The sequence below is a fragment of the Anabrus simplex genome, chromosome 12, assembly GCF_040414725.1.
Source record: "Anabrus simplex isolate iqAnaSimp1 chromosome 12, ASM4041472v1, whole genome shotgun sequence".
NCBI lineage: Eukaryota > Metazoa > Arthropoda > Insecta > Orthoptera > Tettigoniidae > Anabrus > Anabrus simplex.
The window spans coordinates 56,989,025-57,011,865 of NC_090276.1; the positions used below are offsets into that span (position 1 = coordinate 56,989,025).

The 22,841-nt window shown below is 42.1% G+C and overlaps 1 protein-coding gene across 2 annotated transcripts in view; it reads left to right on the forward strand.

Annotated features, from left to right (window-relative positions):
- The window catches only part of LOC136884061 (UNC93-like protein), a 345,685-nt gene that overhangs the window by 67,222 nt on the left and 255,622 nt on the right, over window positions 1-22,841 (forward strand). The window contains exon 1 of one of the 2 annotated variants that reach the window (XM_067156085.2): window positions 20,850-21,501. The exons of the other annotated variant lie outside the window; for it this stretch is intronic. The gene's annotated coding sequence lies outside the window, so the exon portion shown is untranslated. Of the gene's footprint in view, window positions 1-20,849; window positions 21,502-22,841 lie in introns of those variants that run through there. 2 annotated transcript variants of the gene reach the window in all.

Here is a 22,841-nt window from a genome sequence, read left to right on the forward strand (position 1 = left end):
GAAAACTGGGGAGAAGTCCAACGGTTTGTTTCTGGACCAACCCCACAAAAAACCTACATTGAAAAGAACTAAGAGTAGCATTAGCTCCTAATTTTCGTCTCTCCCCCTGTCCTGTTGTGTAGTGCAGCAAGGTTTGGGAACGAGTCCGAACACAGTATATTGGTACCTCACGATGTTCAGAGACGAAAAATGAAGGTGAATAGTAGGGGCTTACTAGTATATTGAAGAAATCTTCTCCTATGGCAAAAATCCAGCAATCTGGTGTAACTAATGCCCGAAAATAGTTGAAAGGATGTTGTTCTCATTGGCGTTATTTATTTATTTATTTATTTATTTTAATATACATCTTTGCTCTCATTCACGTCACTCTGATACACACGCATTCTCCCTTCTCGCCCTTTTTTAACTTTTGCCCGTTGAATCTGTTTTCGAGAAATACCTGATTTTCATATGAATCCAGTATTAATTTCCCAAGAGGTAGATGGGGATGGTGACTACGATGTCCCTCCCCTTCTCTAGAACAAAATGTATGGAGTAACAAGCGCAGTAACAGTAAGCCTGAAACAACGCCTGAAGTGTACGCAGGTTGTTCAACCGTCGTGTAATGATGGTTGCGTCGTACAGCGCGAACTCTGCCTTTGAAGCTTTGGTCAGTCCAATACTGTACGTTTTGTTTACAGTACTTTAATATGATCGCCAATAAATAAAAGGACGGAAACTCCGGAGTGTATCGGAACCAGAGTGAAAATGTACGGCATGAAAAGATGAGATATCTGCGCTAGGACTCTCCTTCACCTCACAATGTGCGGCTCCCGTGGGACATGGACATTGTTAGACTTTTAAACATGACAGTGGAACTGTTTCAGCTCGATATCTGGATCAGTAGTTAGAGGTCGGCCTCCAAATGACAAGATTGCGGATTCAAACTCCGCAGACGTAGTCGGGTTCCTGAACGTCGGAAAACACTCCGCGTTGTACGATGTCAGGAGTTACAAGATTTGTAGAGCCTTACTCAGGCAGTAATCCTCAGCCTGTTTCCACTCATTCGACCGGGTCAGGAATGAAATGAATGAAGCACCCATCTACCGGTGAGAGGCCGTTGCGCTGCCGCCTGAGCCACGGAGGCCAGTAATAGGTTAGAATGCGAACTAGGTTGGTTGGTAGGAGATGTCGACTAGCCCGCTCTTCCGTAATATAGCATGAGTAACATAACTTCTAGGGATTCTAACAGGCCGGGCCCCGAATGTTTATGCAAATCTCATAGCAGAACTGTTATCCGGGCTAGTATACTTATTACTCGCCTCAGCAAGTTTGCATTCGATTTCTACGCATTTACTTATACCTGACAAAATTAATTAAAACGCAGCCGTATATCGCCCAAGAGGTATACTCTGTCATCTGCGCGCGTCTAACCGCAGGGCCTGCTCGCTCGGTTGTAGTAGCTGAGATCAGGCGATTATTATTATTATTATTATTATTATTATTATTATTATTATTATTATTATTATTATTCCTGGCTCATTTAATCTGAGGAGATTAGAGTGTATATTGTCCAAATCTCTAATGCCCAATAATAATAATAATAATAATAATAATAATAATAATAATAATAATAATAATAATAATAATCCGCATCTCTGGTGTAGTGGTTAGTGTGATTAGCTGTTATCCCCGGAGGCCCGGGTTCGATTCCCGGCTCTCTCACGAAATTTGGAAAGTGGCACGAGGGCTGGAACGGGGTCCATTTAGCCTCGGAAGGTCATCTGAGTAGAGGGGACAAGGGGTTCGATTCCCACTTCAGCCATCCACTAAGTGGTTTTCCGTGGTTTCCTACTTCTACAGGCAAATGCGGGGATGATAACTTACGTAAGGCCACGGCCGCTTCCTTCCCTCTTCCTTGTATATCCCTTCCAATCTTCCCATCTCCCCCACAAGGCTCCTGTTCGGCATAGCAGGTGAGGCAGCCTGGGCGAGGTACTGGTCCTCCTCCCCAGTTGTATCCCCGACACAAAGTCTCACTGTGCTTGTGGCGGTAGAGGTGGGTTCCCTCCCTGAGTCCGAGGGAAAAACCAATCCTGGAAGTCAAATGAATAATAATAATAATAATAAGTGAAAATAACAACTAATTTACCATTTTAAGTATAAAGCTGACATCACCCATGCGCCATCACATCTCTGTAATGACCAAACTCCATGCATTGACCTTCAGGGAAGGAAATAGAGAAAAACAGGCTCTGCTATAAATTAGTATCACTGTCAGCTATATGAAGGATTATTATAAAAAGAATCTGCTGGTTTTCTCTAATATTCTGTGTTGACAGCATCAATGAACTTTCGTGTGTCTGTTATGGAAGTCAATCCAATAAAGACCATTAGGAAAAGAAATGAACGCTGTCAGTATTGGCATCGCTGATTAGAATAAACATTCGTTTTATTATTTTGAACATTTTCAGATTTTCTCAAGTGTTCTCATTTGACTTGACCCATTTTTTTTTTTTTTTTTTGGCTGCCAATCCAGATAGAGTGATTAGAGGAGAAATGGACACGTCGAGAAATCGCCGTATTCTAGCTCGTTGGGCATAACTGACGTATAACAGAGTAGAAAATAAAAGTACTTTAATATTATAAAAATTGTCCATTTTTCTCTACTAGTCTTCTCGGCTGACTTCTCCATAAAACTTCATACTTCTGTAGCAGAATTCATCTATGCAGTGACCGTCAGAAAAGGAGACAAGCCTCGTTAGATATTAGTACAATAATGACTGAGTTGTAAGTTTTACCAAGAGGAAAAGTCCACTCAGTTTTAATTACTGTCTTGATGGGGATCACTGTAAGTACGTAGGTGTTAACGTAAGGAAAGATCGTCATTGGGGTAATCACATAAACAAGGTTTAAATAAGGGTTGTACGTAACTCTCTAGTAAGACCCGGATTAAAGTATGGTTCTAGTGTGTAGGTCCCTCACCAGGATTACCTAACGCGAGACCTAGAAGAGATTCAAAGGAAATCAGCAAGATTTCTTCTGCGTGATTTCCGACAAAAGAGTAGTGTTTTGGAGTAAAGAGACGAGCTGCTCGACTAGGCGGTATGTTCCGAGCTGTCAGTGGAGAGATGACGTGGAATGTCATTAGTAGACGAATAAGCTTGAGTGGAGCTTTTAAAGATACGAAATATCATATGTACATGAAGTTGGAATTCAAGAAGACAAACTGGGACGAGTTTTCATTTACGAGAATAGGGCTTTACGGATTGGAATAATATATCAAAGGAAATGTTCGATAAATTTCAAATTTCTTTTAAATATTTAATGAAAGGCTAGGTAAACAGTTGATGAATAATTGCCACCTCTGCGACAGCCCTAAATGCAGATCAATGATGATTACTCGTTGCCAGAGTTAGAAATAACATTTCGTTTACTATTTTAAGGATTTTTCAGTTCTTATCTTCTGACATCACACATGCACCGTCATATGTCGGTAATAAATTTCAATCCAAACAGTGACCGTCAGAGAAAGAAACAAGGACTGCTGGACGGTCGTATCACGGACACCTAGCAAGTGAAGAAAAAAAACATTTAAATATTTAAGATTTCTCTGTTATTCTCAGTTGACATTACCCATGCACCGTTATATCCAGATAATAACAATCAGCGAAAGAAGACAGTAATCACTTCCACAAATTGATATTTCTGACATAAACAGAGTAGCAAGCAAAATGTATTTTCATTCTTAAGGATTTTCTATTGTTCTCTAGTCTTCACAGTTGACATCGCCCAGAATTCTCTAATGGGTGTCAGTCCAGACAGTGACCACTGGAGAAAAAGTAAACACTGCCAGAATTAGTATTACTCACTGCAAATTACTTTTTCTTTATTTTTTAATGAATTTTCAGTTCTCGAGTATTGTTCAGGTTGCATTACCCCTGCGCCATCATACTTTTCTAATGGATTTCAATGTACACAGAAAACGTCAGGGAAGTAGTGTTGGCTACTGAATGCATGATTCGAAGCAGTGTATCGATTCATTCAAGTGTCCGAGTGAATCGATTCACAGGAACGGCGAGCTCACGGCACACGATTCAGTTTACTCCCAGCGGACAGTGCTGAGTGGCGCACTCACTGGACGTTGACGGGGAGCCGAGCTTCCGCTGCAGCGGGACAGTGAATCATGATACATCGGAAGAATCGTGAACGAGCGCGGCTCAGTGAGACACAAGGTACACACGGCTCCTTATCGGCTCACTGGACACGCGGAGAGCCGAGCTTCCGCTGCAGCGAGACAGTGAATCATTGCACATCGAAAGAATCGTGAACGAGCGCGGCTCAGTGAGACACATGATACACACGGCTCCTTATCGGCTCACTGGACACGCGGAGAGCCGAGCTTCCGCTGCAGCGAGACATACAGTGAGCCATGGCACACCGAAAGAATCGTGAACGAGCACGACTCAGTGAGACACAAGATAGGCACGGCTCCTTATCGGCTCACTGCAGCGAGACATACAGTGAGCCATGCTACACTGAAAGAATCGTATGCTATAATGGACTCTCGAGCTCAGCTCTTTTGAAAATAATACCCATTTGCATTCACTGTCCTCTTCTTACAGGGAGGTTTAAATAATAGATGGATTTATTTGCAGTGTTAAAAAGGTAGTCACAACATAATTCTGAAGTAGCTAGTAAGTAGGTAGGCTATTAGGTTATACTATTTATTAATTTAATGAAAGTATTATAACTTAGTTGACATTTGACAATTAAACTCTACTCTAGTCTGCCCTATGGTTATGAGTCATGCTCATGACCACTCAAAAGTACCTGTTTTATATTGGGAAGAACGGCTCAGTATTCTCTCAGTTCATATGTCACATCGTTGCACAAGACTTCAATCATATGTGGACAGACGCAATAACAGTATGTTGAATCAGAAAACCAGCGGGCTACTGTACATCTCGGGTAGCCTATACAAAATATGACGATTAAAAAAATCCTCAGCTGATAGAAAAATACATATTTTCAAAAATGACTGAGCGAGTTGTCGTGCGGTTAATATCGCGTGGCTATGCGCTTGCATAGTTTCCGTAGTTTCCCCATTTTCACACCAGGAAATGCTGGGACTGTACCTTAATTCAGGCCATGGCTGCTACCTTCCTAATCCTAACCTTTCCCACCCTGCGTCGCCGGAAACCTTCGATGTATTAGAGCAACTAGCATTTATTCTAAGAAAGGAGTTCATAGTATGAAGACCAGATGGCAGCTGCGAGCACTGAATGCTGTTGCTGCTGTCTTACCAGCACATACTACACAGATGCAGTATGAGCGGTGACCAATGAGCCGTGAATCGGATCACTGTATCGATTCAGTAACGTGAACGGAATCAAATGAATCGATTCAGTAAAATGAATCGAATGTCCCATCACTACAGGGAAGGGGACAAGCCCTACCAGAAATTCGTGTCGGTTATATCTAAAGAGTGGAAAATACATTTATTTTAAGAATTGAGAGTACCGAGCTTGATAGCTGCAGTCACTTAAGTGGGGCCAGTATCCAGTATTCGGGAGATAGTGGGTTCGAGCCCCAGTGTCGGCAGCCCTGAAGATGGTTTCCCGTGGTTTCCCAATTTCGCACCAGGCAAATGTACCTTAATTAAGGCTGTACCGGGCGGTACACCTCCACTCCGCTAATTTAAAATGTGCGCCAGTTGAAACTCCTCTGCTGGAGGAAGTCTGAACTTTATCTACGCTATTAATTCTCTACTTTCTCAGAAGATGTCACCACGTGGAAAATTTTGAGTTTTTGAACTGTGTCATTTTTGATGTGGTTTTGTTTCGCTTGAAGTAAGAAGTGTGAACTTTCTCTTCTAGAGGACACTACTGAAGATCAACAATAGTGCAACCTAGTGCGGAGTCAAAGAACTATTTTGTTGGAGAAATTTTTATTTCAAATGTTTGTTCTTTGCTAAATTTTTTTTAGTCTTTGGTTAAGTTGGCAATATTAACCCCTTCTTTCCCCTTGTTTTAAATCTAGCCTATCCCGAATTTCTTGAATTAATTTTCCACCAATTATGTGTTTCTTCTTAGTATTGTGTAGGGGGTTTATTGATCTACCAATAAAATCATCGCGGGAGGGTGTTTTCATTCCCCTAACGCCTAGAACCTTCTGCGAGAGTATTTAAACTGCTGATTTTAGGGTCTCCGGGCCACTTCTGTTCCATCTTTCAGTGTATAAAGTACATAGCAGGAGGCGGGAAGCGCCTCTTTCCTCGGCAGCGGTCATCAATAAGGTAATGGCCGATTAATAAATTCTTTCTTTGCTAGCTCAGCAGTTTAACTCTCGGGGCGGGTGCGAAGCGTTCCTCCATGTAACCTTTTCCTAAAATGTAACGATCTTCTCTTCTATTCTCTTTTAAGCTGCATATTGGGATAGAGAGTGCTAACCCTCTCGAGCTCCCACTCACATTGTCTTGAGGTGAACTTATTTTCTCAACCTATTCTTCGTTAAGGTAAAACAAATTGCTCTTTTCTAAAGTCACCTCGGTAGTATGGGATTAGCCCTTGCATTAGTGGCCTAGAGCCAGATTAGGGTTTTAAAAACAAGTGTATTAGGAGTGCAAGATCGCCTCCTCTCAAATTGTTATTTTAGAGGTCATGTAATTGCCCATTTTTATTTAATAGACCTCAGTAGGTTGGGTACTTTACCCCTGTGTCTATGTCCAGTGAGGACAACTTGAAGGTGGAGTCTGGTGTGGCCTGGGAGAGGCTTAAATTTTGAGAGCGAGTGGCTCTTTTGAAAATTGAGTGTTGTATGCCTCGTGGAGGCTTTTCCGTGTAATTTGGAGCAAGGGCTCCTAGGTATGAATGGGGTTTTCTGCCCCTCTGTTAAAACTCGTGTTTGGGGTAAAATTGAGCTGATTGCCCAAGCAGTGTAAAATCAGGGCGCGAAGCCCAATTCCTGTAAATATTGTAACTACCCTTTTTGATTTGCTACTTTGTACCTGCCATGCTTGTTATTTCTTTGTTTTTGAAAAGAAAATATAACCTTGTTAAATTTTAAATTAATTTTGCTTTCGTAACTGGAGACCTATTCACACCCGCACCTTCTTTCACCTCTACCTACCACGGAAAACTCCGTAACAAAGGCCACGGCCGCTTCCTTCCTGCTCCTAGCCCTTACCAGTCCCATCGTCGCCATAAGACCTATCTGTGTCGGTGCGATGTAAAACAACTTGTAAAAAAAGGATTGAGAGTTGCCTTCCCCGCTGACATCACCCATGCACCGTCATATCTCTGTAGATGATTTCAATCTTCACAGTGGAAAGTGACTTTCTTTGTCAGAAATTAGTAACAGTGGCATTAAGAGAGTGATAATCACATTATTTTACTACTTTAAGGCTTTTTAGTTCTTGTAGCTGACATCAACTATGGCCGTCATATGTCTGTACTGAAAGTCAGTCCAAACAGGACCATCATAGAAAGAAACAAGCACAGCTACAGGGTTGTATCACTAACACCGGCAGAGAGGAAAAGAACAGATCTTTAAATAATTTAAAGATTCTCGCTTCTTTTGAAGTCTTCTCAGCTGACATTATACATGCACCGTCATATCTTTCTAATGGCCGCGAATCTAAACAGTGAAATTCAAGAAAAGAAGTAAGCTCTTCCAGACACTGGTATCTCTGACATGAACACTAGGAAATAAAATATGTTATCATACCGTAAAGATCATCATTTCTTCTCTAGCCTTCTCAGCTGATATAAGCCGTGCACCTTCATACTTCTGAAATGGATATCAATCCAAAAAGTGGCCTTCAGGGAAAAGCCCTGGCAGAAACTGGTATCACTGATGTCAACAGAGTGGAAATTAACATCCATTTTAATATTTCAAGAATTGTCGGTTCTTCACAGGTGAAGTAACACTTGATACCTCGGTAATGGGTCCCAATCTTGGCAGCTATAAGGGGGGGGGGGGAGAGAGAAAGAGAGAGAGAGAGAGAGAGAGAGAGAGAGAGAGAGACTTGCAGTGCTGATAGCAAACATCTAAGTTAATATCAAGTTAGCCATGACATTGTCAGTGCTTTCATTGTAAGAAAAATAAAGAAGGAATTCCGGACAGTTTTTAATAAAGAAAAAAGAAAATAATTTGAACATTTCCGACTTAAATTAATTGCCATGCAAAAAACTATTTTTCCCTAGTCCGGCAGCTCTGTCATTATACCACAGCCTACGACACACCTCATTGTCTGCAGAGTGTCGGCATCGGGACCCTAATATCACGGTTCAGATTCACAAGAGCATGTTGCCGTGTGATTTTATAGAAAAGTCTTCAAATTTTGAGGATTTTCCTTCAATAAAATTTTTTATCACTGTTCGAGCGTTTGTGCCAAAGGGCCTTATTTTGTTCAAAATTTAACGTTTAAAATCTGTCCTCAAACTTTTGTAGTCTTATTTCCTCAGGTACTTTCGACTTGTCTTCGTGGCATTGGAATCAAAGCTTCTGGGTTCGAATCCGACCTTGATTTTTAAAATGTATTTTTCCTTCTTTTTCATTTTTCTTTTAATTTTTTAGATTATATCAAATTATTGTTTGCTGTTTTTTATTTACAATATTGATAACTATTTGTCCGCCTCTGTGGTGTAGTGGTTAGTGATTAGCTGCCACTCCCGGAGGTCCGGGTTCGATTCCTATTTCTGGCACGAAATTTGAAGTGTGGTGCGAGGACTGGAACGGGGTCCAATCAGCCTCGGGAGGTCAACTAAGTAAAGGAGGGGCTCGATTCCCAGCTCAGCCATTTTCAAAGTGGTTTTCCGTGGTTTCCCGATCGTATGTAACTTAAGGCTACGGACGCTTCCTTCCCTCTTCTTTGTCCTATCCCTTCCGAACTTCCCATTCTCTCACCTCCCTAACAAGGCTCATGTTCGCCGTAGCAGGTGAGGCCGCCTGGACGAGGTACTGATCCTTATCCTCAGTTAAATATACCGACCCTAAGTCTTATGCTCCAGGTAGAGGTGGGATCCCTCACTAAGTCCGATGGAAAAGAAAGAAATAAAGATTAAGAAAGAAAGTTGTTACGCCCTACGATCCCCTCCCATTCTCTTCTGATTTCGCACCCTGACGAGACGAACAAACCTTCGATCAATCGCCATGAAGAGAACATGCTGGGCTTCGCTCTAAGCCTGACTCCTATACGAATTTCACTCGTAGCCAACATAAACAAAGTGACGTGGTCGATCGTTAATGTACAGTTGTACACCGTTTATCGAGGTAGATGCTTGGGGTCGGAAATTCTACGCCATGGCCGGTGCGAGATTCTCCGTCCACATTAGTGTGTTGCTTAGCGAGAAGCAACTCGTGTAGAAACTCAGTATAATCAGACACCCAGTTAAGAAAATATACAGTAGACTAGGGAAATTTCTGTACAAGGACAGCAATGCAATAAGATGGGCTGAGTCATCCTGGAAGGCATTACACCCGCAATACATTCCGCTATGGTTACCAAGGAGACGGTCTCGGAGAGGTTTTCGCTCTCATGTATGTAATGAGCTGTTTGCACTTGTTTATAAGGGAGTGTCATTACAGGATCTGATAATACTGGCCGCGTGTTTCCTAGCATCAGCACGTCCATCACGTGCGGAACAGAAATCTAAGGAATCAGTATTATAAGGAGATAACTTGAGACATGCAAAAATAAACTCTGGGAATTTTTTTACATAAATGTGTCTTATGACTGGGAGCCATCCGAAAAATTGTGTAACGTAAGGCGACCTGTTATACAAAGGCCGTATTATATAATATTTTAATTGTGTGACCATGGACATACATGCCTTCATACAGGATTTGGAATGTTAAACTAGTAGTATTTCTTCTCATTTTTTCCATGGAATTGCTTGTTGTACTCTTGTTGTTGTTGGGTGATTATGTTTCACTTTATTATCACACTGCTATAAGTGATCATTGCCAGCGGGCTATTTCCCAATTGCAATGTATTTGTTAATTTTTTAAATGTTTAACGCAAGTGTAACCATAGCAACCGTGCAGGCAATGATGGATGGTCAGACAGTTACCTAGCAACCGTACAGGCTACGTCTTATGGCTGATTGCAGCCCGCTTATGGATGGCCATGACTGGGAGACATATTTATGATCATTTGATTTTCTCAAACGGAAAAGTGGTTTGTTTTTAATTTATAGGTTTATGACTAGGCGGTATCTTCCGTTAGCAACGAAATAATGCAAATACATTTTCATGCTGCTTATTTCGAATTTTTAAACATACTCATGTGAAAACCATCAGGTGCAAGGTAACAAATTTATTGTCACTCTTCATGAACTATATATGCTACTTTATCAAACGAGTAGCAGGGGGAGAGGTGATACTCCCACGTGGCGCGTCCCAGGTGGCGGATAGGGGGTCATAACCGGCTTGCCGGCGGACTTGAGGGAAATAAAATACCTCTCGCGGACCAAACACACAACCTCCTGTGGGTGGGGGACGTAGATGAAGAATACACCCACGGTATCCCCTGCTTGTCGTAAGAAGCGACTAAAAGGGGCCCAAGGTGCTCTCAACTTGGGTGTGTGGATTGGCGACCACGGGGCCCTTTGCCGAGTCCTGGCATTGCTTCCACTTACTTGTGCCAGGTTCCTAACTTTTTTCTATCCTGTCCGACTTCCCTTGGTCAACTCTTGTTCTTTTCCGACCCCGACGGTATTAGAGCATTCGAGGCCTAGGGAGTCTTTCATTTTCACGCCCTTCGTGGCCCTTGCCTTTCTTCGTCCGTTACTTCAACTTTCGAAGTGACGGATCCCTTCTTTCTTCTTCTTTTCTCTCTCTCTTTACCCCTTGTGGGTGGGGGACGCAGACGAAATATACACCCACGGTATCCCCTGCCTGTCGTGAGAGGCGACTAAAAGGGGCGACCAAGGGATGATTGAATTAGAACCATGAAACTACTTTTGATCCGTACCATCACGCGGGGAACACCATAGGTTGCCTGTACTTGCGAGTAGTACCACTATATTAGGTACGAAATAGGTTTGTGATTAGTAGCAGTAAAGAGCCTGGCCTGTGTCGTACCCATGTGAGCAACACCGCGGGTCTGGGCGTTGCCTGTGAGTTGTACCACTATGTGAGCGACACCGCGGGATTGTGTGGTTAGTACACCTAGGTGAGGAACCTTATCGGTTTGCGTTGGCTATGAGTGGCGCCATTGTGTGGGAAACACCATAGTTTTGCGTTACCTGTACGAAGTACAATACTTGTGAGTAGTACCATCTTGTGTGGAACACCCTGAGTCTACGCTACTTTTGATTAGTACCCCAACATGACAAGTACCATGGTTCTACTTTACTCGCGACATGTACCATTCTGTGGGGCCTTAGACGTGGATTTTGCACCCCTTTAGACATCAAGCATCATTGTGCTTTATAATTGGTCCCTTGGTCAGTAATACTATTATTTAGATATTTTTTTAAAGTCTGATCCACTGTTTTTGTTTGTTTGTTTGTTTGTTTGTTTGTTTGTTTGTTTGTTGTTGGGTTCATGTCCATCCATTCATTCTTCATGACTTTTTTTATTTTATTTTGGTCAGGGATGAATTTGAACTTTTTGTTATTTCATTTCGTACCATTAGGGGCTGATGGCCTCGATGTTAGGCCCCTTTAAACAACAAGCATCATCATCATCATCATCATCATCATCATCATCATATATCAAAAGAAATGATTCAAACTCTGTCCTCCGATAGGCACAAGAAGGGATCAATTACAAACTTTAACACCTTTAATGCTTTTTATTTTCTGGTGAAAGAATTTCGTGAATCTATATGCATTATATTTGATGTTAAGATTTTTTTTTTTTAACGTTGCATTTTTCGGTTAGTGTGCTGCTCTGTAGCTGACTCATCAGCATCTTTACCTTAGGTCCTTGGAGCCCTGCTTTCGATTCCTGGCTGTGGGGTGGGGGGTTAATCTCAAACGGTTATCATAATCCAAGGAGAGGAACTCAAAACTTTAGATTTGTCGATGATATTGTTATTTTATTTGAGTTTGCTGAAGATGTGGATAAATTGCTGAATGGTATGGGCACATTCTTGGAGGTGTAGTACAAGATTAAAACTGATAAATCCAGAACAAAAGTAATGAAGTGTAGTCGAACGACGCATGGAATTTAGTCTTAAAGGAAGTAGATGGATATTGTTACTCGGACGTCCTGTCAGTGGGAGACAAAGACGAAGGATACACCCACGGTATCCCTGCCTGTCGTTAGAGGCGACTAAAAGGGGCGACCAAGGGATGATGCAATTAGAACTATGAGACTACCTGTGATTAGTCCCCTTACGAAAGGAACGCTATGGGTTGAGGTTACTTGCTATGTGAGGAATACCGTGGGTCTAAGTTACCTAGGAGCAGTACCATCATGTGCGGCACACCACGGATCTGGGTGTTGCCTGTGAGTTGTACCACTACGTGACCAACACCATGACTATACGTGGCCTGTGCTTAGCACCTCTATGTGAGGAACACCACGGATAGAATCGGCGCCCATGATTAATCCCACAATCTGAAGAACACCATGGCTCTACGTTGCTTGTGAATAGTATCCGTATATGTGGAACACCATGGGTCTGTGTTATCTGTGATTAGTACCACCATGCGAGAAACACCATGAGTCTACATTACCTGTGATTAGTACCACCATGCGAGAAACACCGTGAGTCTACGTTACCTGTGATTAGTACCACTATAGGGGGAACACCATGGTTCTGCTTCACCAGTGATTAGTACCACTATAGGGGGAACACCATGGTTCTGCTTTACCAGTGATTAGTACCACTATAGGGGGAACACCATGGTTCTGCTTTACCAGTGATTAGTACCACTATAGGGGGAACACCATGGTTCTGCTTTACCAGTGATTAGTACCACTATAGGGGGAACATCATGGTTCTGCTTTACCAGTGATTAGTACCACCATGCGAGAAACACCATGAGTCTACGTTACCTGTGATTAGTACCACCATGCGAGAAACACCATGAGTCTACGTCACCTGTGATTAGTACCACTATAGGGGGAACACCATGGTTCTGCTTTACCAGTGATTAGTACCACTATAGAGGGAACACCATGGTTCTGCTTTACCAGTGATTAGTACCACTATAGGGGGAACACCATGGTTCTGCTTTACCAGTGATTAGTACCATTATGAGGGGCCAGTGACCTGGCTGTTAGGCAGCATTAAACAACAAACATATATTGCTACATCGGTACTGAAATAACTAACTATGGCAGAGGTAAGGAGGACTTGAAATGGAGACTAGCAGAAGGAAGGAAGGAAGGAAGGAAGGAAGGAAGGAAGGAAGGAAGGAAGGAAGGAAGGAAGGAAGGAAGGAAGGCCTTTCTTAAGAAAAGAAACCTGCTCACTTCGAACATTGATATAGGAATTAGAACGATGTATTTGAAAACTTCATTATGGAGCGTGGCATTGTATGGAAGTGAAGCATGGGTGATAACTAGCCCAGAAAAAAAAAAAATAGGAGCTTTTGAAATGTGGTGTTACAGAAGAATGCTGACAGTTAGATGGGCTGATCGAATCAGGAATGAAGAGATGAGTGGAATTAGTGAGAGAGTACTTCTTATTTTCCTTTTCTACCGCTTTTCCCACACCTGTGGGATCGCGGGTGCGAACTGTGCCGAGCATGTGTATTGGCCCTGTTTACGGCCGGATGCCCTTCCTGACGCCAACCCTATATGGAGGAATGTAATCACTACTGAGTGTTTCTGTGCTGGTTGCTAGTGTGGTGTGTTGTCTGAATGCGGAGAGGAAAGTGCTGAGATAAACACAAACACCCAGTCCCCGGACCAGAAGAATTAATTAGAGGCGATTAAAATCCTCGACCCGGCCGGGAATCGAACCCTGAATCCCCTAAACCGAAGGCCTCAACACTGACTATTCAGACAATGAGTCGGACAATTGGTGAGAGAGGACGATTTGGTAAAATTTGACCAGAGGAAGGGATTGGAGTGGTAGGACACATCTTAAGACACCCAGGACTTGTTTAGTGGACACGACAGGCGGTAAGAACGGTAAGTATTACAGAAGATGGATGATGAAGTAGTTCGGTAGAAATGAGAAGGTTAGCACAGGATAGGGTGGCAGGGAAAGCTGTATCATACCATTATATGGACTGATTACCCGAACAGCAGCATAATGTGATCTAAAACGGATTTTTAAACTTTACTTTGCATGTTTAGTAGTTACACGAATAAGCAGGCATTTTTTTAAAGCTATCATACACTAGAAAAAGGAGGGACATCATTTTCCGCAGCGCGGTTTGGGAGGCAGGAGACGTATCCGTTCACCCTTGACAAGGGGAAGGTACGGTACCAGACGCTATTTATTTTGTTGTTCCTTCTCTTTCGGAGAATTGCTGACACTGTCCTGGCAGTGTACAAGTTATCGCTCTAACAGGTGAGTAATGCTGGCGGTGGTGATAAAGCCAGCTGATATGACCAGCTGTCGTGTCCAGGCGGCCGTTGTATGGGACGACTCTCCCTCGAGCCTGCAACTACAGGCAGCAGAAGTTCACTGTTCGGAAAACACAGCCTCTGATTCCACTGCCAGTGCATGCTGCAGTCATCGCAATAGTACAGGTTAGCAGGAACACAGTATTGATGACTATATTCTCCTCTGTTCATTGCGTCAGTAAATTAACTTGTATCCTCATCTTACAGCTCTTTCCCGTGGGTGTAGCCAGGGAAGGGGGAGGGGGTTACTCGGGTTTAGAGCCCCCCCACCAAGGAACTTTTACAAACATCTTGAGTTCTAGCCCTTCAGACAAGCAACTCAATGTTGAAAACATCCTAGGGATATGAGCTACGAATTTCAGGTAAATAAAATGTAATAAAGTATGAGAATATATTCTTTATTTATTCCTAAAAATTGCAATCCTTTTCTTAATCATCGTTATCCGGTCGATTAGATTAACAGTTTGCCTTTTTCTATCACTACGAACGCGAATGTGGGTCAGTACAGAGTTTCACTTAAGTCCTTATAACTACATTCGGTGTGGACGGTGGGTATTGAACCAAGGAATAGATTAAAGAAAGAATTATGTAAATAATTTGACTGGGATTTGAATATAAAAGAAAACTGTACTAGACTCAAGTAAAGTTGGTGTCTGACAGGTAAGGTTGGAGGGAGGAGCACTGCACGTGCCATTTCACGATGTTGCCACATTCCAGCATTCCTTTCTTACCCCTCGCTCCGGCTCACTTGTTCCCTCCTTCATTCTGACCGCTGTGATCTGTTGTAGACTACCTGGCCAGGCGGTGTCGTCCCATTTGCGATCACTCTTATACAAACAATCAGGTTCTTATCAGTGACAGTGACATGTTTGGCAACTCCCAGCAAGACGAGCTGCCCTGAAGTGTTATCTCCATGGCAACCGCAGTCGCCCCACCCTCGTTTCCATGGCAACTACACAGCCATTCCCTTTATCCCGTCCCGGCAGGCAGTAAACGGACCTGCCTCTAAGAAATGTCAGACGCCAACTCTTATTATTAGCAGTATAGTAAAGAAACAAGCTATTTTAGGCTGTTTTTCGGGAACTGCATTTAGGCCGGAAGAGATTTTTGATTTTTTTTTTTAAAGTTTGATAGAGCTGTCCAAGATGCAGAAATGAAACCTTTCCGGGGCCCTTTAGCCCTTCAACTCTCGGCACAATTGAAGAAATTGCTTCATTTTACGTTCTTCGCAGTATGGAGATCCCTACTTTGTCTGTGAAGAAAAATATTTTCAACATTAAAATAAAATAGAAACTGACAATAAACCAATTAACTCAGTAAACAGACGTAATAGTAAAACCATCAGATCTGTTGAAAATAGCTTATAAGGAGCCTCGAAAGTTGGATTTTAGATTGTAATATGAACATATCATTCGCTGTAAAACTATTCACCTTGGTCGTATTGTTCTTGTTGTGCAATTTAATGTAAGATTTTATCCTCTACTGCAATGTGAATATCAGCATAATTCACTTGTCAGTGTCATAATGACAGTCGAGCTTGCGCTCATTCCACACGCAAGCATCTTCATTGTGTTCTATCATAAGTGTGTAACTACAACTCCCCCACCCACTCACCCCATGCCAGCCCACCTGCCAGGGAGGTAAATCTTTACCGATTTGATTTATTCTAAGCCATACTTTCTTAGTATTATTATTCAGAGCCTCTCTGTTTAAGTTGTCAGTTTGTTTCTTCTGCCACAAAACTTTAGTTCTTACCAATAATTCTTTATACTCTTTTCTTTTGCTACAGAATGCAGTTCTTGGTTCCTGCCCGCTTATTTTTCTGAATGTGTGTAGTGCTTTCATTACTTCTGATTTTTTTTGTCTGCATTCATCATTGTACCACCCACTATTTCTTTGTAATCTTACCTCCCGAGCCCGCATCTTATGTCCTGCCATCAGTATTGAGTTTTCTAATAGCTTTATCGCCTCGTCTATTTTGTTATCTTCCATCGCGGACTTTATTCCTATCTTGATAATTTCAAAGGACCTGCCTTCAAAATATTCCTTGAATTCTGCGCTGAGGTCTTCTCTCCGTATAAATTTTGTCAATGGCCTCTCTTTAATATTATTTATATAATTCAGGGAGGTAAATAAGACGTTAATATCAATACCAGAAGAGAAAATTTGGATTGTTGAAAAATTAACCAGTGACAAGCATCCCGCGAGAGTAGTTGGACAGGTTGAGTCAAAAAGAGAAGGGAAAGGCATGAAAATAATAGATTCCCTAGGCCTCGCAAATCGAACACCTCCGGGGTTGGAAAATAACAGCAAGTTGACCAAGAAAGGTCAGAAAGAAAAGATAAAGATGAAAGATGACTGGAACAACGAAACATCGAGGTTAGGGACCCAGCTACGCCCCCTAACATTGTAAATTGAGGAAGCTCTTACAAGATTAGGAACTAACTTTTTATGTGATTCTTCAAAGTTATAATCTTTAGACTAATAGTTTCGTCGTGGCGCTGACTTAGTTCTGTTGATCGCAAGTGCGAGCCGACCGCTTTACTGCACCTTGATTCAATCTCATTTACTGTACTACATCCTGGGAGAACACACATCCGAAATACTTGAAATTATCTACGTGTTCGAGTTTTGTATTCCCAACCTGACATTGTGTTCCCTTAGATTTCTTTAGTCTTCGAAAGGCTGATTTTTGTATCACACTCATTACTACATTTCCACCTAACTGAATTCCTCTCTGCCACTTTATACCTTTCTGTAGATTATCCATAATAATAATTTGGAGTAATTTCTGATCCTTTTGAAGTGCATGCGAGTATTCGGCAAGGAGATGGACTCTCTCCTCTTCTGTTTAACTTCGTTTTAAATAAAGTGATCAGAGAGTGGAAAAAGGATGTCACAAGCATAAACATCGACACCTGCTGGGAACAAAATCAAAGCGAAATGCTTGGTTTTTGCAGATGACCTAGCTATCATCACTAAGAACAAGGAGGAAACTAGGTATGATATCGAGACATTACACAGAATAGCATCACAGGCAGGCCTTCAGGTATCATTCGAGAAAACCAAGCATGTACAGAATTTTCAGCAAAAGCGCAAGAAGGATAAAGATGAAAGTTGACAGGTTTCTTTTTTTAAATACCTTGGAGAAATAATTCTTCCTTCGGGCTTAGACAAGTTTGTCCAATACAGAAAGTGCCTCGAAATTTCAGAGGGAATTTAGACTGGCATGTGATAGACGAGTAATGTCACGTAATTTCAAATTGAAACGTTACAAAATATCTATTCCATAGGAAGCTCTCAGAAAGCTTAACTTTAGGAGGTCATTCTAAAATTGCAGATATTGAAAAACAAGAACGTATTCTTAGAATTTGGATCACCGAGCTCGATAGCTGCAGTCGCTTAAGTGCGGCCAGTATCCAGTATTCGGGAGATAGTAGGTTCGAACCCCACTGTCGGCAGCCCTGAAGATGGTTTTCTGTGGTTTCCCATTTTCACACCAGGCGAATGTTGGAGCTGTACCTTAATTAAGGCCACGGCCGCTTCCTTCTCACTCCCAGCCCTTCCCTGTCCCATCGTCGCCATAAGACCTATCTGTGTCGGTGCGACGTAAAGCAACTAGCAAAAAAAAATGGATCAAAAGGTGAGCTGCAGACCATTACCAGTACTATACGGAGGAGACGTTTGAAATTTATTGGACACATTTTTAGGATGGATAATAATAAACTCTCAAGAAGATTATTCAGTGTAATGACTTCTCAAAACAGGAGAATGAAGACAGCATTTAAAAAATCACGAAGTCTTCAGGACTTGGTGGCGAAAACTAGCAGCAGGACTGGGACAAAGTGGGCATAGCAAAACAACAACAAGAATAATAAGAAGAAGAATCCATGGTGCTACAAACGTGATGAACCTTGGTCTATTAAGTGACAGCTACTCCGCCCGAAGGCCTGCGGATTAGGAGTTTACGCATGACCAGCGCGATGAATTCTCTCTGCATTTTTTTTCCTTCTTGGCTTTCTAGACAGGCCTCGCATCTTAAACGTCAAATAACTCCTGAATTGTTCTCACGTAGGCTTTTTGGACCTCGAAGCAGCCCTCAGATCCAGGTAAAAATCCATGACCTGGTCAGTAATAGTACCTGGTGCCTCACGCTAAGCTCGCTATCCCTGAACCTCGAGAATAATAATAATAATAATAATAATAATAATAATAATAATAATAATAATAATAATAATAATGTCGGGACTAAGAAGCATCCGTGACTCAGGCGCGAGCGCGCCGATACCGTGGTTCAAATCCCGGTCATTCCATGTGAGATTTGTGTTGGACAAAGCGCAGGCGGGACAGGTTTGTCATCTTTCATTCCAGTAACACTCTCCATTAACATTTCATTTCATCTGTCAGTCATTTGTCATTGTCTCAGAGGAGTGCGACAGGCTTCGGCAGCCGGCATAATTCCTATCCTCGTCGCTAGATGGGGCTTCATTCCATTCCTGACCCGATCGAATGACTGGAAACAGGCTGTGGATTTTCATTTCCGGGACTAAGAGAAGCCGAGAAATGTGAGAGGAAGATCCTTCGCAAAGTAATGAGTACAGTGGATGGCCAGTGTAGGTTAGGAGGAAGGGAATAGATATACCAAGAAAGTGAGATTGAGTCAATGAAGAAAAGAAGACTAGTTTAATGGACACTGTTTAGAAGGGACGAAAAGAGGCTGACAAAACAAATTATTAAAACGCTTGACAATGGACCTAAAATTTCTGACAAATGGTTCAGGGAGCTAAAAAAGGATCTTGTGCAGTCTGAATTAAATCGGGAAGACATCCTAAACCGACCGAAGTACAGATCAGTGATCGACAGCTTCGGAGACTTCCATGACGAAAAGAAACTGAATAGAGGAGAGAAAACAGACAGAGAAAGAACGGAAAGATTGTGGGCTGCAAAGAAGGCTTCCCGTAATGAGTGATTGTTGCTTAACGTGGTCTCAAATGACCGTAAACGAGAGCAAGTCGACTGTGCTGTTAGGGGCGCGCGGTTGTGAGCTTGCATTCGGGAGATAGTGGGTTCGAACCCCACTATCGACAGCCCTGAGGATGGTTTTCCGTAGTTTTCCATTTTCACACTAGGTAAACGCTGCGGCTTTACCTTAATTAAGTCTTGGGACGCTTCCTTCCCAGCCGGGCTGAGTGACTCCAACTTGGCAGGTTCGATCCTGGCTAAGTCCGGTGGTATTTGAAGGTGCCCGAATACGTCAGCCTCGTGTCGGTAGATTTACTGGCACGTAAATGAACTCCTGCTGGACTAAATTCCGGCACTGGGCGTATTGGCCGTGTGGTTAGAGACGCGCAGCTGCGAATTTGCCTCCGGGAGGTACTGGGTTCAAGCCCTACTGTCGGCAGCCCTGAGGATGGTTTTCCGTAGTTTCCGTTTTTCACACCAGGCAAATTCTATGGCTGTGCCTAGCCTTTTTCTGTTGTATCATCGCCGCAAGACCTATCTGTGTCGGTGCAACCTGAAGCAAATTGTTAACAATTCCGGCACCTCGGCGTCTCCGAAACCCGTAAAAGTAGTTACTCAGATAAAAAAATATTATTTATTATTATTATTATTATTATTATTATTATTATTATTATTATTATTATTATTATTATTATTATTATTATTATGTCCGGCTCCATGGCTAAGTGTTCAGCGTGCTGATATTTGGTCACAGGGGTCCCGGGTTCGATTTCCAGCAGGGTCGGAAATTTTAACCATAATTGGTTAATTCTCCTGGCACGGGGACTGGGGTATGTGCCGTCTTTATCATTTCATCCTCATCGCGTTGCGCAGGTCGCCTACGGGAATCAAATCAAAAGACCTGCACCAGGCCTCTCCGGAGGGCACACGCCAGGCAGCCGATTTCGATTCATGACCACTTTGGTGATTTGAATGACTTGAATATCAATTTGGGCGTTCCATTCTCATAACCAGGTCACTCCTCCAGCTAGCGTTTTTAGTAGGAAGACAGAGAACTAAATGCAGGTAGAATATTAGATTTTTTGTGGGTCTTTTTCTGAAAAATGCACTGATTTTAGCCTGTTTGAATTCTCCTTTTTGCTGAACTGTGAAGTTAATCGCTATGTCGTGAGGTAGGCGGAGGCTGAACGCCATGGAAGATGAAGGACACATCTCTTCCTTGGAGGACAGGGTGGGGGATCCTTCCTTAACGTGACGTCACGGCCAGATAACACTTGTATTTGAGGAGTCTTTAGTCTATGTAATCCCCCACTTATTGGCCCTTCGCCACGTGTGTCTCTTTTAACACAAGACACCGCAGCAGACGTCTTCAGTCGCCCTTCGACCGCCAACAGGTGCATCATTCCATTACCGGTTTGCGAATAAGCAAGCCCACAGTGTAGAAAGTTCATCACTTCTCTTTGATACCAAAGAGAAGATAGAAATATTTTTTCTAAACTTATCAGTGTTTTCTTCCAAGTGCTCTAAATTTTTTTTTAAGTAAGTAACTAAGAGGAGACCAGATCTCTTCTCTTTTTTCTTCTTCGGACTAGGAGTAAGGTAGAACGGGAAGAGTGGGGAGTATTTTCGCACCACTATCTCCCCCCACCCGTGGTCAACTATCCCTAGGTTGCGCTGCTCGCTTGTCGACTTGTGAGTGCACACACAGCTTTTACCAGCCAGAGCCTGACACAGTTTACCGTACGGCAACCAGTTCCCTTGATACCTCGCAACTGTTCGTACGTTGTGCTCGCCGCCAACTTTTTAGTTTTAACAATCTCATTTATTTGGACTGACCTTTATCTGTTAAAAAAACACTATCGTGTTCCGTGGACTTACAAAAACTGTTTCTTTCTTGTTGAATTGAAAGTGTTAATTGATTATCTTTGGGACATCATCATCTTCATCATCCTTTACGAAGAAAACTTGGTGGAATACCGTCTACTAACCGTTCTGGAACAGGAAACGGGGATAACTGCACACGTAAGTACAACAATTGTTATAAGCAATTATGATTCAAAGGACTTTCTAGTGTACTTGCTGCAGCATATGGCTACTTCAGAATTGTGTATACACGTGTCGTTTGTTGGATTTCCTGTTGTTCTTGTCGTCTTGATTCAAAGAAATGTCCTCAATTTTTGCAGTGAAATAATATACGGATAATTATCAACGTTGATTCCTTCTGAATTTGGTGATATGAAATCTATAATCTCTTCGTCAATGTTAAAGAAAATTCAGCGATTCTGTTCAAAAAGTAAGATAGGTTTAAAACTGTTGCAGAGATTATAACGTTTTAGCAGACAGTGATCTTTTTTCTTTGCTAGTGGTATACTCTCGTTTTCTGAGATCATCCTATGAGAATGAAGCGACCGCGGCAGATATTAAGGTACAGCCCCAAAATTTGTCTGGTGTGAAATTGAGAAACCACGGAAAATCATCTTCGGGGCTGCGGTCCGTACCACGTAGAGAACTCACTTGCTAGTTGAATTAATCTTAAAAATAGAATATTTTTCCAGATAGTATTTTTTTAAAAATTCTGACACTGTAACATCTTAGCATAAAACTATCCTGACCATAGGCAATCAGATAATTGACATCATAAAATCGAAATCTTTCTATCACAATACTTACACAAAGGTAAACCTCGTAGGTTCACGCTTATCTTGTTTCTCTCAAATGTAATTCTGAAAATAAAAAGTGATAAATTGTGATCAAGTAGGCCACTTCTTGACTCCATGAATTTTGATGTTACTTTTCTAACTGACGAAAGAAGTTTGTTAATTACGTTATATAAGCGTTTGAATAATCTTGCCGTTGATAAATTATTGCGATAGTTTGCTGTCCATGACTGTGATACACGATTCGTATAATCAATCATTTCAGTTAATTAATTGGAAGATCGTTCTCGAAAGCGGTTTCATTTTCTCGTTCTCATTAGCGTTTCGTGCAGCGATCTAGAAGGCCTTGGGAGGGGCATGCTCACTTAGAACAGGGCAGCGCAGGAGCTGATTTGTGTAATGTCTTTGAAATTATCTCTTTCTTTACGGAAATAAATATTCGCTATAAAGTGATTCGGGAATGTTATATATATATATATATATATATATACGCCAGCCAACTCTTCGTAATGGAATTTATTATCAGTGAATTCTAAATAACTTAATCAGTGGCGTTAATGTGGTAATCTGCATAATTAATGTGGTACCTATCGAATCTTCAGGTGGCCTCTGTACTGCTTGATGTGTTGCTAAGCGACGTTCAGATGAAGATCGCGACTCAGCGATCAGAATATTGTTACAACGTGCATATCAGCTAATTATTTC